Raw genomic sequence first — 17,277 nt, 5'->3', positions numbered from 1 at the left:
GGCCTGTGTATTATAAGATTCCATTTTCCTCTAAAGACTTTGCTTCTTTGCTTCATCTTTGGTCATTCTGAAAAATCAAAGGACAACTTTCATTGTTAACGAGAGAGGTTGCACTTAATGAGAGGTTTCTTATAAAACTCTCATGGTAACAAAACCGCAGACCTTCAGTGATGGCTAGTATATTTCAGAGCCAACGTGGACATAAGTGTTTAGGTGCTGTAATGTCGGGATCCTTGACCATTCAAACAGTTCCCACCGCTACTTATATCCTACCAGCTAGTCGCCTATGCTCCACCAGCTGAACAGTGTACTTCAGTGAAAATGCCACTAACAGGCCGTGGGGCAAGTGATTGCAAACTGTGGTGCCATCAGTATCAGAGGTCGATTCCTGCATTATAATCTAGTGCCACTCAGTCCGCAGTTGTGTATGATGTCATCACTCCTTTACAGAGGTAGCCTCACCTCATGTGGCTAGGGGATGGCAGCCACTATCTGATCCTGACCGTTGCAGTTGCTTTAAGAGGGAGGATCACATGAGGAGAAGTGACCACCAGGGGGAGGTACAGGCATCACCAAATGAGACGTGGTATCCCCCTTTCCCTTTTTGGGATATCCCATCCATTCCTCATGCCTTAATGTTGTACTGTGATAATCACCTTCAACAACCTGTAAAGCATACTGAGAGTACCTTTCAATATTCCATAGCAAACCAAGCTGGTTGGTTCCAAACAACTGTCTTACTTGAAACCGGAGTTCAAAGATGGAACAGCTGAGAGCAATGGAGAGATCTGACTGACCAGTCACTGCCGGAGAAATCAAGCTGTCAGGTAGGCAGGTGAGAAAGGAGACATGAGAGAACCATGGAGAAGATTTCCCAGAGGTACCAAGCAAGACAGAGAAGTGGCACAAAGGGAGAAGGGAGAAGGAGGCAGTTTCTGGGATGGAGATGCTTTTCCACAGGCAAGAGAGAGGCTGAGGCGGGATGCGATGCAAAGAAGGAGCTTTGTGCCAGCAATGGAAGCCGGAGCGACATGCAGACCGCCACCAGACATAGAAATGCATCGCCCAGAGCAGGGTCGATAAAGCCAAGGTAGCCATCCTAAAGCTGGTGAACCCACAGTGGAAGGTCGAGCCCTGTAGAAGGCATTCCCCAATTGAAGCGGGAGGCAAATTTCCTACGGCTTACATAAAAAACTGATTTCTTAAGTCCCAGTATTTGGGAAGATATAACCACACCAATGATACGAAGTATCTTGGGGAAGACCCATGCCCCCTTTTTATAGAATGAGAAAGCAACATTGCAACATATAGTCCTGGCAGGAGAGTACACCAGATGAATTGCAGATCTGGGATTTGCACCCATGAATAACTGTGCAAGAGAACCTGGCAAGATAGTACATCAGGTGTGCTGCGAGTCTTGGACCCGCACCTAATGTTAGTCTTTTTTTTAAAGAGATTCCCAAGGAAGATTCATGCCCTTAGGGTTTTGAATTGCATTGAAAGTGGGAAGGAACTGGGGATGGGAGTAATTTCCCCTAGGCTGGATTACAACACCAAGAGGAAAGGGCTCTCCTTTTGGGCTACAAATAACTTGGTTATTTTTTTTTACTTTTTTTTTTTGGGTGGAGAGAAATCTGGGGAAGCGAGTTATCCCCTGGAACTCTGAACATATCCAGTTGGAACTTTTGTTGGATTTAGACCTTTTTGTTGAATTCAAACATTTGTGCACTTTTCAAACCAAAGACAATACGCTTAACACGTTAGAGTTAGTTTTAGAATGTGAGGGCTAGGCTAGGCTTTCAGACACAGAAACCTTTACTTTGAACATCTTGACACAGGACAGGTGCTTAGTTTTTTTTTATTGAGATAGGGAAATAGCTCCTATATTAGGGACAGTGAGGTATTTTCCAACCCATCCTGAATCTTCTGTTTCCACGTCTCGTTCTTGGTTCATCCCAGCATGCTTTTTTTGTATGTTCAGTGTTGGGGCATCTCTGTGTCGAGGTAGGCTGTTATTTAGAGACCTCACACCAAGCCGGCAATAACAAGGCCAGATTCATCCCAAAGTAGGGCTGGGCGAGATTTCCACCCGTGGAAGGAAATGTGCAAAATTAGCTCTGGAATCCACTTCTGTTCATTCTGCAAAATCAGCATTGCAGTTCCGCCGTCACCAAAATGTTGCCACCGTGGAAAATGTGTGCTATTAGCGAAATATTTCATTCGACTCTTTTGCGGTATTGCATGCAGCTTTAGGACTTTCATGCATTAGTGACTGATTTTGTTTGAAAGAACCAGTCACTGCCAACGCGCGGGATGTTCTGTAACACGCTTTGTTGTGCGCACAACAAAAAAACAAACCAGTTCTGGTTTTGCTTCATTTTGTGTGCCGAAATCGAGTATTGTTTTGTTTCCAGACAGGTTATGCCTACCGAAATAAGAAGCGGCATGTGAGTTTTTCGATTTGTGGTATTTCACACAATGGCACGAGAAACGTTGTGCAGTTCTTTTTCTGACCCAAGTTGATTTTTTGCAGTGCTTTGAGAAACATTGTGCAAGGTTTCCAACCCATTATTTTTTCGCGTAACAGAACCACTGGCATAACAGGGGCCCCCGCAGTCCCTGCCAAGGGGGGCCCCGCGTCTCCCAAGCCAGGTGCACTTCACGAAAACCTATAGCACAAGATCCGCAGTGTCTTAAAACAAATGCATGGAGCTTGCGCCTTTCATTCGCTTACCAGTGTCGGCAAGCATGTTCTTTTTGTTGTGAGGCAACCTTGAGCCCACCCATGCGCTGGTCGACTGGAGCAAAGCATGCCGGATGTTGACAGTGTTATTCCATGCCCTGTACCCAGACCGGAGACTGTAGGCAACGTTTCTGCATTTGAAGGGCCAAGAACTGGTACGTTTAAAAACATGTTAGCAGTGCTCGAAGTGGACGGTAGCAGTTGGGAGCAGTGCTCCACTACTTTTTTAAATTACGTTTTACTACTCTTACTATACTTCCGGACTGGTTTTGTTTTAAAATAAAAGCATAGGAAGAAGTTGAACATGCACTTTCAGTGCACTGCACTAAACGTTCCGTTAAACAATGCATGCGTTTGGGGAGTTTGTACTATGCGTGGGAGGTGGCGAGGCAACAGGGTTTGTGGGGAGCAGGTGAAGGCCATTAGGGAACATATTTCCACTACTTCGTTTCGTACACTTCGTCCACTGCATGCTTGTGTTGTGTCTGTGTTTGAATGTCATATGTTTCCGGTAGTGTGTGTCTGTGTGTGCGCGTGTAGTATTTGGAATGTGTGGTGTCACGGTCACAACCCCATTGGGCTCTAGGACCCCTCATCCCTCCAGACATTCTCAGACATTTCTAAAAAGGCCTCTGACCCTCAAAGCTGTCGTGTGTAGGACACAATGCAGACTATGAATATCATTCAGGTCTGCCATTCAACACTACATTACAGGGAGCATTTATGAAAAGTTTTGTGTACATTCTGAACATGGTACATAGGGGGCTGCTTACATGCATGTGGTCCTCTCTATGAAATTTTTGGGCAAAATCAAAATGTTCCCTTGTGAGATTTTGGCCACTTGGGGTAGCTGGTATTATAAAGTATGTTTTTGGTGAGGCATAATATAGAGGGCAGGGGGGTATCTGAGTGGGGGAACGAGAGTAGCCTCTACTGAGGCTTTTTCCATCTCCCAGTGCACCCAACCACTGCCCACCTGGCTCTGCCTGTTTCAACTGCCTTGAAGCACTGTGCAGACTTGGATTTAAGTAAGTTTGCAAATACAGTGAGGTGTAGACCTAAATTGACACGTTGGTCCCCCGCCCCGGTATGTGTGTTTGTGTGCAAGCATGCAGTGGTCTGGCTGAAGATGTGTCATGGATCATTGGGGCCAGTGCTTTCAGTGGGATATGAAGTCGAGCAGGGCTCTGGAAAGGGGGTGTAACACAATTGTGCTGAGCGTGGTAAATGAGGGGAGAAGGAACTTCGGCATAGCCACAAGGAGCCCACATGCATCTTCAACTTGCTATTGAATCATAAGTGGGTGTTTGACAAAATCAAAAGGCATTTTGGGAACACAAGAATAGGCACAGCACTTTAAATACCACATAACCATGACATTTATTCAAACCCGCAACCCTCTTCTCAGCTTATAAAACACACTGGCCTTTCTGCTTATTTTATCTTTAACAACATCCCTAATAGTAAAATGACTGCAAATCTGGAGTCATATATAACTATTTGGACACACGACCTTTCATAGTCAAGTTCTGGCTTCTAAGCATGGATTTCTGTCACAACCTGTTATCAACTCGTAACTCGAATCACCTGCGGCCATGCTCAGGTGCTTGGTGCTTTTTCACATGAGAGCTAGGTGCTGGGGGAGCCCCGGCTAATTGGTCGCTTTTGGAGACTGCTGGGCTGTTTCCCACCTAGACCCGGCCCACTTTAAACCCTTGTGTGGGCCCCATTTCAACATGATGTTTTGGGGTACGTGAGCATTTGCCTAGATTGGGGAAAAGCAGTCTAAAGCACCAGTGCCGTGCACACATTGTAATAGAAACAGCCAGGGGCCAGTGGTTGATAGCTGCAGATTATCACAGCACGGGCAGCCAGCGGAGAGCTGAAACACCAAATGTCCACTGAAAGCTATTAACCAGTCTTTGTCATCAAGGGGCTAATGTAGAATAAACCAAAGTAAAAAGGCACCAACGTGATAAGAGTGTTGCTGGATACCACAGAGGTCAGTGGGGGGTGACGTCCCTGAAGGGCTACAGCAAATGCAGCTTGTAACATGTACACTCAAGGTGCACATGTAATGTGCCCAATGAAAGAAATATCTTGTAGTTTCATAGGACTGTAATCTGCCAACATACGGGCAGCTGCTTCACACCCATTTCAACTGGAAGGGTTGAAGTCCCCTGACTGCGTACTTGTGTGCTGGAAGGGCTGGCAGCTGATGCATGCTCTAAATAATAACACAAAAGGAAAGTGCATCTGTAATACTGGCGCCACACCTTTATTTACTCAGTTTGTCTGTGTAGCATTTTAATTTGTGTAGCAAATATAGGGAACAGATTAAGTTTTCTTAATGTTATCCCAGATCACCAATTTTAAAATTGCATGGCATTTTACCTTATTGTTTTCAAATTTTGCTGTAAAATGGTCCATTTAAAAATATTATTTTGAACCTTTTCTCAGGAGAGAGCTGCACCCGTACCTCCTACATTCCTTGTGCTCCCTCACTACGCTCAATCTCTCACACTAATTCATGGGAGATGGTAATGCTCCTCTGCTTAAAATTATTCAGCTGCTACCACTGACCTAAAAATTGTTTACAAAGCCAGTTACCGCTCCGGATAAACCCACCCTCTGAGCTGCCTCAACCGATAGCATGTGCATAATAATTTCACTGGTTTGCACACGGGGCAGGATGGTACCTTCGGGCACCAGGGGGCGGACGCTGCCACCTACTTGTTGTTAGACTAGGTGAAAGATGTAATATAGAAAACATACATCTTTCAATTTGTGCACTGCTCAGCTCCTCCAGGTGGTAGCATGGTCATCTGTGCTTTGCCCATGCCTTGTGGCCCAGGTCTTCCTGAGGAGTCTCTGGCAAAGCCTGTGCTTCCTTGAGAGCTATGATGGGGGCAGCCTCCCCGTCAGGGAGTGTCCTGCATTTTTTGTTACAATGTAGGCAGGTCTGGTGCTATGTCTGAAGGAGATGTTTTAGCTTATTTCTTCATGTCCTGCCACAGAAACAGACTGCTCAGTCCCATATTAGACACATTGCAGCACAATGGGAAATGGCAGTTGCACTAAGTCTGCTCTGCTTCTGAACAGTGGTTTCACTGCATGATGCTGTATTCCCCAGATTTGATGTGGTCTCAAATGGAAAGGTCAGCACCTGTGAAAAACATGCGAAGGAAGACTGAAGCTGGGGAAAAAGTCCTGGTTTTAATCAGTGGTAGAAGTGTACCGAACAAAGTAGAGCAACTGTGTCCTTAGAGGAGGACAGGGTAGGCAGGAGCATAGTGCAACATGTGACAAGGTATTGTGATCAGGCAGCTCGATGACCAAGTGGATGCAACAGGCGAAAGAAGGTGGTGCCCCGGTATTATATTGGTTTTCTTTTTCTTTTCTTCATCACTCACATTCAGTGGAATCACTTATATATAGCCTAGACCCGCTGAAAGTATCTCCATGAGAACCTTTACCTAACATCTATCTGATCAGATGCCACTTCAACAGGGGCATATAAATAGAAATAGCTTGCGTTGTCATTAACAGAATTTGGTAATTTACTCCAAACCCTTTGTCCCAAGAATGGAAGTCTTATCACCTCTGGTCTGACAGAGTTTTTGGGATGAATAATCTGTGATCCTCCACAGAACAAAGTTTCCATAGGAGAGGAGAAAGAAACCCTACCACAACCAGTGATTTAGATGAGCATGGCAAGGAGAACAGGTGAACCTATGCCCTCTGCCTCCATGTACTCCGTACCTATGGCCGGGGCATATGGTGGTAGGCGTGGTCTAATTTGATGGCTGGGGTATACTGATGTTGGGGCGGAGTTTAGGGGCCCCCATTGGGAAGTCCCGCGGGGGGGGGGCGGATTTTGTGTTACACCACTGAACAGAACAAGAAACTTTGCGCGTTGGTTTTTGAACCCAAGTTGGTTTTGCATCACCCAATTTCTTGCCGTTTTGTGTTGGTTTTGCATCACGGCATTAGAAACTTTGCACATATCTGCTAATTTGTGTTGGATTCGTGCCATAAAATGGCAAACTTTACGTGACTTATTTCGGTTCGCAGGTCGCTTTTGGGCCTAGCAATTAGCAACCATTAGGGAATGACCAATAGAGGTTGGTTGTTATTGTAGCCTTTACCTTTGTGCCAATCATTTGAGGCACACAGTTAGCCACACCCAGGCTAGTGTAAATAGTGGTGCATTTTCTGGTGTGTTCACATCATCACTTGGCTTCCTCTGTGACTGATATCTGCTTTACTACCTTGACTACAATGTGAACAGGGCAAAAACCCAGTGCTTGTACTGCTGTTCCACATCGAGCCATTGGTAAATAGGCATGACGGGGTAAACTTGTCGATCGCTCATGCACATGGGGGGTGGGGTCAATTTATGTATTGCTCATGCAGTATGGGAGCTTGTAATAGAGTTGTGTTGTCTCCTCATGATTCATTGGGGGAATGTAGGATGGTGGGTGTGGTTAACGTGTGTGTCACTCATGCAAGGTGCAGAGCTTTTACTTGATTTGTGATGTCCCATCATGCTTCCACATTCCCCTCATACACCCACTCTCATTAGAGATGTGTGTAGTGTGGTAGGGGGTCCACTTGTGTATTGATCGTGCATTGTTCATTGTTGGAGCTTGTAGTTAGTTGTGTTATCTTCTGATGCTTCTACATCCCCCATTTGCCCCCACTTTCATTAAGGGATGTCTCTAAGCTAGTGGGTGTCCACTTGTGTATTGCGCATTCATTGTGGGAGCTTGTACTTGAGTTGTGATGTCTCTCATGCATCCACCTGCAACTCTTACCCCTACTTAAATTACGGACATGTGTAGTGTGGCAGGGGGTGGCACTTGTGCATTGCTTATGCATTGTGGGGCTTGTACTTGTGTTGTGCTGTCTCCTCATGCTTCCACATGCCACTCTTACTGCCACTTAAATTAGGGACATGCGTATTGTGGCAGGGGGCTCAACTTGTGTATTGCTCATGCATTGAGGGCGCTTGAACTTGAGATGTCTTGTCTTCTCATGTTTTCACATGTCCCCTTAACCACACTTTCATTAACGGACGTCTGTAGGGTGGTGATGAGGGTCCATTTGTGTATTGCTCATGCATTGTGGGGGCTTGTACTTGAGTTGTGATGTCTCTTATGCATCTACAGGCCACTCTTACCCTTACCTAAATTAGGGACATGCGTAGTGTGGCAGGGGGTGCCACTTGAGTATTGTTCATGCATTGTGGGGCTTTAACTTCAGTCCTTCATTAGGGACTTGTAGGATGGTGGGGGTGGGATCAACCGGTGTGTTGCTCATGCAAGATGAGGGGGTTATACTTGAGTTGTGATGTCTCATCATGCTTCCACATGCACCACCTACCACCACAGTCATTAGGGATGTGTGTACTGTGGTGGAGGGACTACTTTTTTTATTGCCCATCCTTTGTGGGGGCTTGAACTCGGGTTGCAATGTCTCCTCATGTTTCCACATGAACCTATTACCCCTACTTTCATTATGGATGTGTGTAGTGTGGGGAGGTGAACATGTGTCTTGATCATGTATTGTGAGGGCTTGTACTTGAATTATGATTAATCTCATGCATCCACATGCCCCTATTACCCCCACTTTCATTAGGGATATGTGTGGTATGGCGGGGGCTCAACCTGTGTATTTCCCATGCATTGGGGGGGCTTGAACTTGAGTTGATTTGTCTTCTAATGCTTCCACATGCCCCCTGTTACCCCCACTTTTATTGAGGGATGTCTCTAGGCTAGTGGGTGTCCACTTGTGTATTGCCCATGCATTGTGGGGGCTTGTACTTGAGTTGTGATGTCTCTCATGCATCCACATGCCACTCTTACCCCTACTTAAATTACGGGCATGTGTCGCATGGCAGGGGGGTGGCACTTGTGTATTGCTCATGCATTGCGGGGCTTGTACTTGAGTTCTGCTGTCTCCTCATGCTTCCACAAGCCACTCTTATCGCCACTTAAATTAGGGACGTGTGTATTGTGGCAGGGGGCTCAACTTGTGTATTGCTCATGCATTGAGGGTGCTTGAACTTGAGATGTCTTGTCTTCTCATGTTTTCACATGTCCCCTTAACCACACTTTCATTAAGGAACGTCTGTAGTGTGGTGATGAGGATCCATTTGTGTATTGCTCATGCATTGAGGGGGCTTGCATTTGAGTTGTGATGTCTCTTATGCCTCTACATGCCACTCTTACCCTTACCTAAATTAGGGACATGCGTAGTGTGGCAGGGGGTGCCACTTGAGTATTGTTCATGCATTGTGGGGCTTGTACTTCAGTTGTGCTATCTCGTTTTGCTTCCACATGCTCTACTTCCCCCCACTTTCATCAGGGACGTGTAGGATGGTGGGGGTGGGGTCAACCTGTGTGTTGCTCATGCAAGATGAGGGGGTTATACTTGAGTTGTGATGTCTCTTCATGCTTCCACATGCCCCTCGTACCCTCACTTTTGTAAGGGATGTGTGCACTGTGGTGGGGAACTACTTGTTTATTGCCCATCCTTTGTGGGGGCTTGAACACGGGTTGCAATGTCTCCTCATGTTTCCACATGCCCCTCTTAACCCCACTTTCATTATGGATGTGTGTGGTGTGGGGAGGTCAACATGTGTCTTGCTCATTAATTGTGAGGGCTTGTACTTGAATTATGATTAATCTCATGCATCCACATGCCCCTATTACCCCCACTTTCATTAGGGATGTGTGTGGTGTGAGCTCAACTTGTGCATTGCCCATGCATTGAGGGGGCTTGAACTTGAGTTGTTTTATCTTCTCATGCTTCCACATGCCCCCCTTGCCTCTACTTACATTATAGAATGTCTGTAAGGTGGCAAGTGGGTCACTTGTGTACTGCTCAGGCATCGAGGGTGCTTGTACTTGAGTTATGTTGTTTCTTATGCATCCACGTGTCTCTCTTACCACCACTTTCATTAGGGATGTGTGTAGTCTGGCTCGGGGTCCACTTATCTATTAATCACACCTTCCTGCAGCAGGATCACAAGCAGCAGCAGGACTCCCAACAGCAGCAGGAGTTGGTGCCCGCTGACATGCGTCAGTGGGCTCCAGCTCATGATGTAACAGGAGGTGATACAACAATGTACGCAGTCAGTAGCTGCAGGAGCCCACCACCACAGGAGGAGCAGAACTTGTTTCCTGGAAGCAGAGCAATGTCAGCAGATGACAGTCTTGGCTGTTGACTGTCTGATTTGGGTCTCAGCGAGAGACTGTTTGGCAACCAGCCACGCTGCCTGCATTCCAGTCCACCACCACCATGGAATCAGACTCCAAGGAGGAGCCCATCATCATTGAACATCAAGATGAAGCAGAGGATGAGGAGAAGGAAGGGGCATGCCAGGGTAACACTCCTCCAACTTCTTGCTTTAGCCATTGAACTTCCATCATCAGTCATGGGCCAGAGGAGGATTCACAGCAGCCACCACCAGTACAGAAGCGGAAGAGGGAAGCCACCACTGCCACCACCATACCAGCAGACAACACCACCAACACCACTGGACCAGTAGCTGTCACCACCAGACCAGCAGATGACAACACTAATGAATCACACTATGAGAAAACTACCATCATTGTCCTGGAGGATGATGAGGAGGAGACGTCCTTCACAGGGCTTGACCTTCCTTCGCCAGTTAAGGGATCTTTAAGCAGTGTCTGAATTACAGAGAGTGAGCTAGAGAAGGACAAGGAGGATCCAGTTTCAGCACAGAAGCAGAGAATGGCAGCAACAACCACCTCAACGAATCCAAAATCTGGCACAATCACCATGGCACCAATATCTGCCAAAGCAGCAGCCACTTTCCACACCATGGGACAAGCTGCTGCCAGACCATCAGCTACCACCACCCCTACTGGACCATCAGTTCCCACTGGTACTGCCGGTCCATCAGCTCCCAGCACATATGCCTGACCATCAGCTACCAACATCACCATTGCTGGACTATCAGTCACCACCAGCACCTCCAGACCAGCAGTCCCCGAAACTGCCACTGGAGGAAAATTGTAGACCAGGAACCACTTTGCCCTTCCACCTGGAATTGACATAATCAAGGCTGCTGGAACCGTCACAGGCCTCCATTGTGTCCAAGAAGTTCAAAGGGGAGTTGTTTCCATAAAATGTTCACTTGGCACATTGCCCATGTGCCAACATCTGCAAAGACATCACAAGATCTCCAGAGATACTGAAGGCCCAGCAGCATCACCAGTGTTGATGACCTCTGGCAGCGCATTCACCACCACTGCAAGAAATACAACCTCCACCACAACAACTGTCGCAGCAGTTGAGGGGACTGCCAAAAGATAAAGAAGCTGGCATTCCAGCTCTCCAGGAAAGTATAAGTACCTAGTCTTGACTGCTTTTTCAACTGTTTATTGACTCTTTCTCTTTGTTTTTTACACACACATACACACTATCCGAGTACCACTGTGTCTTATTGTGATGACTTGGATTCTGTCTCGCAGTGGTACAAAGATGAGTAGAGATATACTGGCCCATTCAGCCCACATACTTTGACAAATCAAAACACAAAGCAATCATAAAGGTAAAATAGGGACAATCAAGAGGTATACCTCCTTCACCTTTTGTAGTAGCGAGAGTTGAGGCAAGGCTGTACTCTCAAGACAGGCGTGAAGGTGATCGTGAAGGCCCCAGGCAGCAAGCGGGCATCGAGTAGGGCGAGTACCTGTACTCTTGGGGTGGAACAGTGGCTCTTCAATAACGCAGGTAGGGGCGGTCCCAGCAACGCTTTGTAGTTGGCCCGGCTGGATTAAGCTTTAGCCGCTGACCGGGGTCAGTGAATAACGCTCCATCTTTTTGAGATTTCAGCGACATTTGTCAAAGTGCTGATCATGGGTGTGTCGATATGCAAACAAGGAGGTTGAAGTTCAGGGGCTTTCTGGGCCCGAGCCATATTTGACCCATGGTTAGATTCAGGGAGTGACTCTCGGTTGAGTTGGTTTGGGTCTGACATTGAGCAGTTGCTTTTGGCCAAGCAGTTGAAATGCTTTGCTAGCAATCCACAAGTGGACTCCCACCACACTACACACATCCCTACTGAAAGGGAGGATAAGAATTACATGTGGATGTGTGGGACATCAAAACTCGAGTACAAGCCCCCATAGGCATGAGCTAAACACAAGTGGACACTCTCACCAGCCTACATGCATCCCTTAATGAAAGTGGGGGAAGGGCGGCATGTGGAAGCATGAGGAGACATCACCACTCAGGTACAAGCCTCCACAATGCATGAGCAATATAAAAATGGACCCCCTACGTCACCCTACAGATGTTCCTTAATGAACGTGGGGGTACGGGACATGTGGAAGTATGAGAAGACAACACAACTCAAGTAGAATCCCCCTCAATGCATGATCAATACATACCATCACACTACACACATCCCTAAAGGAAGTGGGTGCAACAGGGGCATGTGGATGCATGAGAGACATAACAACTCAGGTACAAGCCCCCACAATGCATTATCAATTCACAAATGGACCCCCCTCGCTGACCTACAGGAGCCCCATAATGAAATGAGGGTAAAGGGAAATGTGGAAGTATGAGAAGAACCCTCAATGCATGAGCAATCAACAAGTTGCGCCCCTGCCTCACTACACACGTCCCTTATGAAACCAGGGGGAAGAGGGGCATATAGAAGCATGAGGAGACATCACAACTGAAGTCCAAGCCATCACAATGCATGAGGAATACACAAGTCGACCTTTGTCACACTACATACATCCCTAATGAAAGTGGTGGTAAGGGTGGCTGGCACGTGGATGCATGAGAGACATCACAACTCGAGTACAATCCCCCCCAATGCATGAACAATACACAAGTGGGCCCCCTACTTCCCATAATGAAAGTGAGGGCAGGGGAGCATGTGTAAGCATGAGTAGACATCAGAACTCAAGTACACACCCCACAATGCATGAGCAATTCACAAGTAAGTGGGGTAAGAGGAGAATGTGGATTCATAAGAGGCATCACATCTCAAGAACAAGCCCCCTCAATGCATGAACAATACACAAGTTGAGCCCCTGATACACTACAAACATCCTTAATAAAAGTGGGCATAAGAGGCTCATGTGGATGCATGAGAGTCATCACAAATCAAGTACATTTCCTCACAATATATGGCCAAGACACATGTTGACGCCCGCCGCACTACACATGCCCCTAATGAAAGTGGGGGTAAGAGGAGCATGTGGAAGCATGAGGAGACATCACAACTCAAGTACAAGCCCTTACAATGCATGAGCAATACACAAGTGCCATCCCCTGCAACACTACAGATGTCCCTTAATGAAAGTGGGGGTAAGGGGGTATGTGGAAACATGAGATGGCAACACAACTCAAGAACAAGCTCTCTCAATGCATGAGCAATACAATTGACCCCCACCACACTACACATGTCCCTAATGAAAGTGGAGGTAAGAGGGATATGTGGAAGCATGAGGATACATCACAATTCAAATCCAAGCCCCCACAATGTGTGTCCAATACACAAGCGGACACCCTTGCCTCCGTAGAGATGTCCCTTAATGAAAGCTGGGGTATGGGGACATGTAGATTCATGAGGACAACTCAACTGAATTAAAAGCCTCCCACAAATACATGAACAATACACAAGTGGACCCCCACCACCCTAGCGAAATCCCTAACCAAAGTAGAGGAAAGAGGGACATATCGAAGCATAAGAAGCTAACACAACTAATCACAAGCCCCCACATTGAGTAATACACATATGGACCCCAGCCACACTACACATTTTTCTAATGAAAGTGGGAGTAAGAGGGGCATGTGGAAGCATGAGGAGACATCACAACTCAAGGCCAATCCATCACAATCCGAAATGGTCAGGGGCACGTGCGCATGAAAAAGTGAATCATGTGCCCCATGTTAAATATGGGACAAACATGATAGAGAAACAGTGCATCCAAAACACAATATGAAATGTATTACGGGTGCTTACAATACCGCTGAGGCAAAACTTGTGCTTCGCTTCTGGTTGGTTTCGCTAGGAAAGCAGGTGCACAATTGAAATATTTTCATATTTCACAGCACACAGTGCGGGTTGTCGACATTTCGGATGAATCTGTGGGTGCGGCGGAACGGCGAAGTGACGGAAGCGGATCGAAATCTGACATATTTCGTTTTTGCAGGTGGTGTAGCAGAATCTAACAGTTTTGCCCACCCCTATCTGCAAGGTCACACTTACTTTCTGGCCTTTTGCGTTTTTGCAGGCATGGACCCCCCTCCTGGTCTATGCTTTACCAGTGTTCCCAAAAGCATGAATGAGGTTTTTAGCTGTAATCATGTTTCAAGCTCAGCCACGGTGCAAGCGATCTCAGACTAGGGTGTCATCAGGCTATGGCGGTGCAACAGAGCAGTGGCGCTGAGAAAGCCCCATCAGGTCCAGTGGACCAAATGGGAATGGTGAATAACAGCCTTAACGCAACTCAGAATCCAGGGCAAATTGCGCCGGACAGACTGCAGTAATGTTAATAGCATTGGGTGGTATCCCGGGGGCATTTACCGTCGGGATACCGGCCAACTCGTGATAAGGCCCTCTGAGGGAAAGGTCAGAAAGATAAGTGAAAAGAGCTAGCAGAAGCTATGGCCTAGGAAATGGATGGGAAGGGTTTGGGGACATAACAGACCTTCAAGTAAGCAAAGCCAAAATAATGTGTGTCTAACAAGTGTTTAGTTATATCTATTGATTCATACAGTTCGTGATCATCAAGCAATAAAACTTCTGGATAACTGGAAATAAGTAAGCGGTGAGGGACAATCAGTTGTCTTCCAACAATCTGATTGGCCCCCAGCCGGTCCTTACCAGCACAAAAAAGACTTTGTCGCACTAGTCGCACCCACAAGCTCTGTGTCAACATTCTTTAATAAGTGCAGTGGTATCCATTTTGGATCCTTGGTGTTGCATCCATGATATCATGTGACTGTAAGCTGTTACGAATGTTACACTGCTTGCACTCAATCTTACCCATCATTCGCTCTAAGGCCTTCATTTTCTTTCAATTTCAGGCACGCCGCTGCTTTTCCAAAGGATGGATCCTCTCCGTGCCGTGAATCCTGAAAATCCATTCCTCACGGTGATCCGGAAGCAGGCACCATCCCGATTGGCAATCGAGAAGGAGCAAATCCAACATGATAGAGCAACAAACCAATTGCCGCCTCCCAATGAATTCCCAAAAGTAAGTTTCAATATAATAGGTGTATTGGCTGTAGAGGAGTGACCGCAAGCCAGACCAGCAGACACTCCAGTACACCAATGTAGATTTCAACAGGCATGCTAATATAAACAATAGTGAATTGGATTTTATAGAATTAAATAAAGCTACATTAAAAACACAGTCTGATACTAAATGGGCTGTGGATACATTCAAAAGGTTTCTAATACATAAAAGATATTCACATAATTTTGAATCTCTTACGATCTTGGCTTTTTTTTAGATAATTTTTATGCCGAAGTGCGTCATGTATCTGGTGCTGAATATCAGCCACAACGCTTAATCACCCTTCACGCTGGAATAATTAATTTTGTAAAGTTTGGTGAGAATTTGTCCAGGGGGAGCTGAGTTATGGGGGGGTCCCAAAACGTCTGTTTTTCCCATAGACTGAATGGGGGAAAAACTTTGCGCACGGCTACAGGTGAAACCGCTGGACGGATTTTGACGAAATCTGCGGCAGGTACAGGGGCTTGGTCCAGAAAGCGTGCTTTTGTAAATTTGGTCACCATACGTGCAGTATGTTTCTTTATAATTATGAAAAAGTAGGTCTGAAATAATAAGTGATATCTATGTTCGGCCGCGGTCACACTTCCCTGTTCGGTCGACCTACAAGAAACCGATTGGCTAAGGGGCTGCCGTCATGACTGCGTACACGCAACATCTCTGCCCATTGGCTGCTGTGAGACGTGTTCTGCGTCAGATGGTTTGGATGCGCCCGTCATCTTGGATCCGCGGAAAGCGGAGCTACAACCAGCGTACACATGCTTTTTTCATTAACCTATTTTGCTGTGTCACAGAGCATTGGGAAAGGTTCAGACAGTAAGAAATGGGTGATCTATGCATTTGTTCTTCGGGCGTCATGATGTAATTTCTATGGACACCTTGTATGTACAGTAAATGTGGGGGGTAATAACGATAGCACTTCAGTCCATGTAGTGGGCAGGACATTTGTAACACTTCAGTCCATGTAGTGGACAGGAAATTTGTAACTGTTGAAAGCACACGGGTATAGGTAGGCAACATTGAAATTGACAACATGCCGTGAACGCATTATTTTTTCCAATGGCTATTATTATATTCATTAGTACGCCCCCATGGGTGGCACATGCTACGGTGGTTGTGGCCAGGGGCTACAGTCTTAAGATATGGGTGATTAATGCACTTGTTCTGGGGGTCGCTCATCATGATGTAATGTGAAGACACTGCACACATCTTGTACGCAGAGTACACTTATACCTACTTAATGACGTATGTTCTATGGCCTTGTAGGCACAGAAAATGAGGGGTTCAATAAGGCCAGTATTTGAGCCCGTGCACTGCACGGGGGAGTTGTTACATTTGTAAGGACACGTGTGGTGTTAGAGAACATTGAAAGTGCCAACATGCCGTGAATACATTATTGTTTCCAATGGCTATTATTATATTCAATAGTATGCCGCCATGGGTGGCACATGCTACGGTGGTTGTGGCCAGGGCCTAGAGTCTTGGATGCATGGCCGTCGGCCGAAGGCCGAAGGCCTTCCTTCCAAGACTGTAGGCCCTGGCCACAACCACCGCCACATGTGCCACCCATGCATACACCCGTAGTGTTGCATTTTGATTGGCAAGTTGTGGGGAGTGCGTGCAGTGTTGGATGCATGGCCGAAGGCGATGCACCCAAGAACAAAGTGGTAAGTATTAGACATGGAAGACACTGCACACCCATCCCATGTAAGATCCACAGACATACAGCTAGGAGTGAAGCCTCTGGGCAGACGCACTGAAGGATAGCACACCTACAGAATAACCCCCACTACCACACATCACTGAGGTGGTTGTGGGGAGACCCTGCACTCTTGGGTGTCATTCTTCCATCCTGTTGGGTAGTTAGATACATGTGGGCGTATTCTAACTGTCTGTAGTCTTTGACATACTTTTTGACAATCTTGAAGTATACATTATTTCGTAAATGTTGGCTTTAAGAACATTAAATACGCATTTGTTAGATTAGCTGGCAACCTCTGCTTTAGAGTAATGGTGCTATCATTACTTTCAAACCATCCAGAATTCTTTTTAATGTATGCATGCAGTGTAGTGACCTGCATTGGTTGTAGCTCCTGCATGGTAGATTATTCTTACTGTTGAAAAGGTTTTCTCTCCAAGAGACACTTGACCGTGTGTGAATCCAGTCAGTTTGCAGTTGTTTTTGGTGCCATCTGAATTATAACGTAGAAGCATAACTATTATGTAGGCACTATGTGA

The sequence above is a fragment of the Ambystoma mexicanum genome, chromosome 3q (assembly GCF_040938575.1).
Source record: "Ambystoma mexicanum isolate Mex_15411 chromosome 3q, UKY_AmexF1_1, whole genome shotgun sequence".
NCBI lineage: Eukaryota > Metazoa > Chordata > Amphibia > Caudata > Ambystomatidae > Ambystoma > Ambystoma mexicanum.
The sequence above is the reverse complement of the archived record's forward strand: the minus strand, read 5'-3'. Positions refer to the sequence as shown.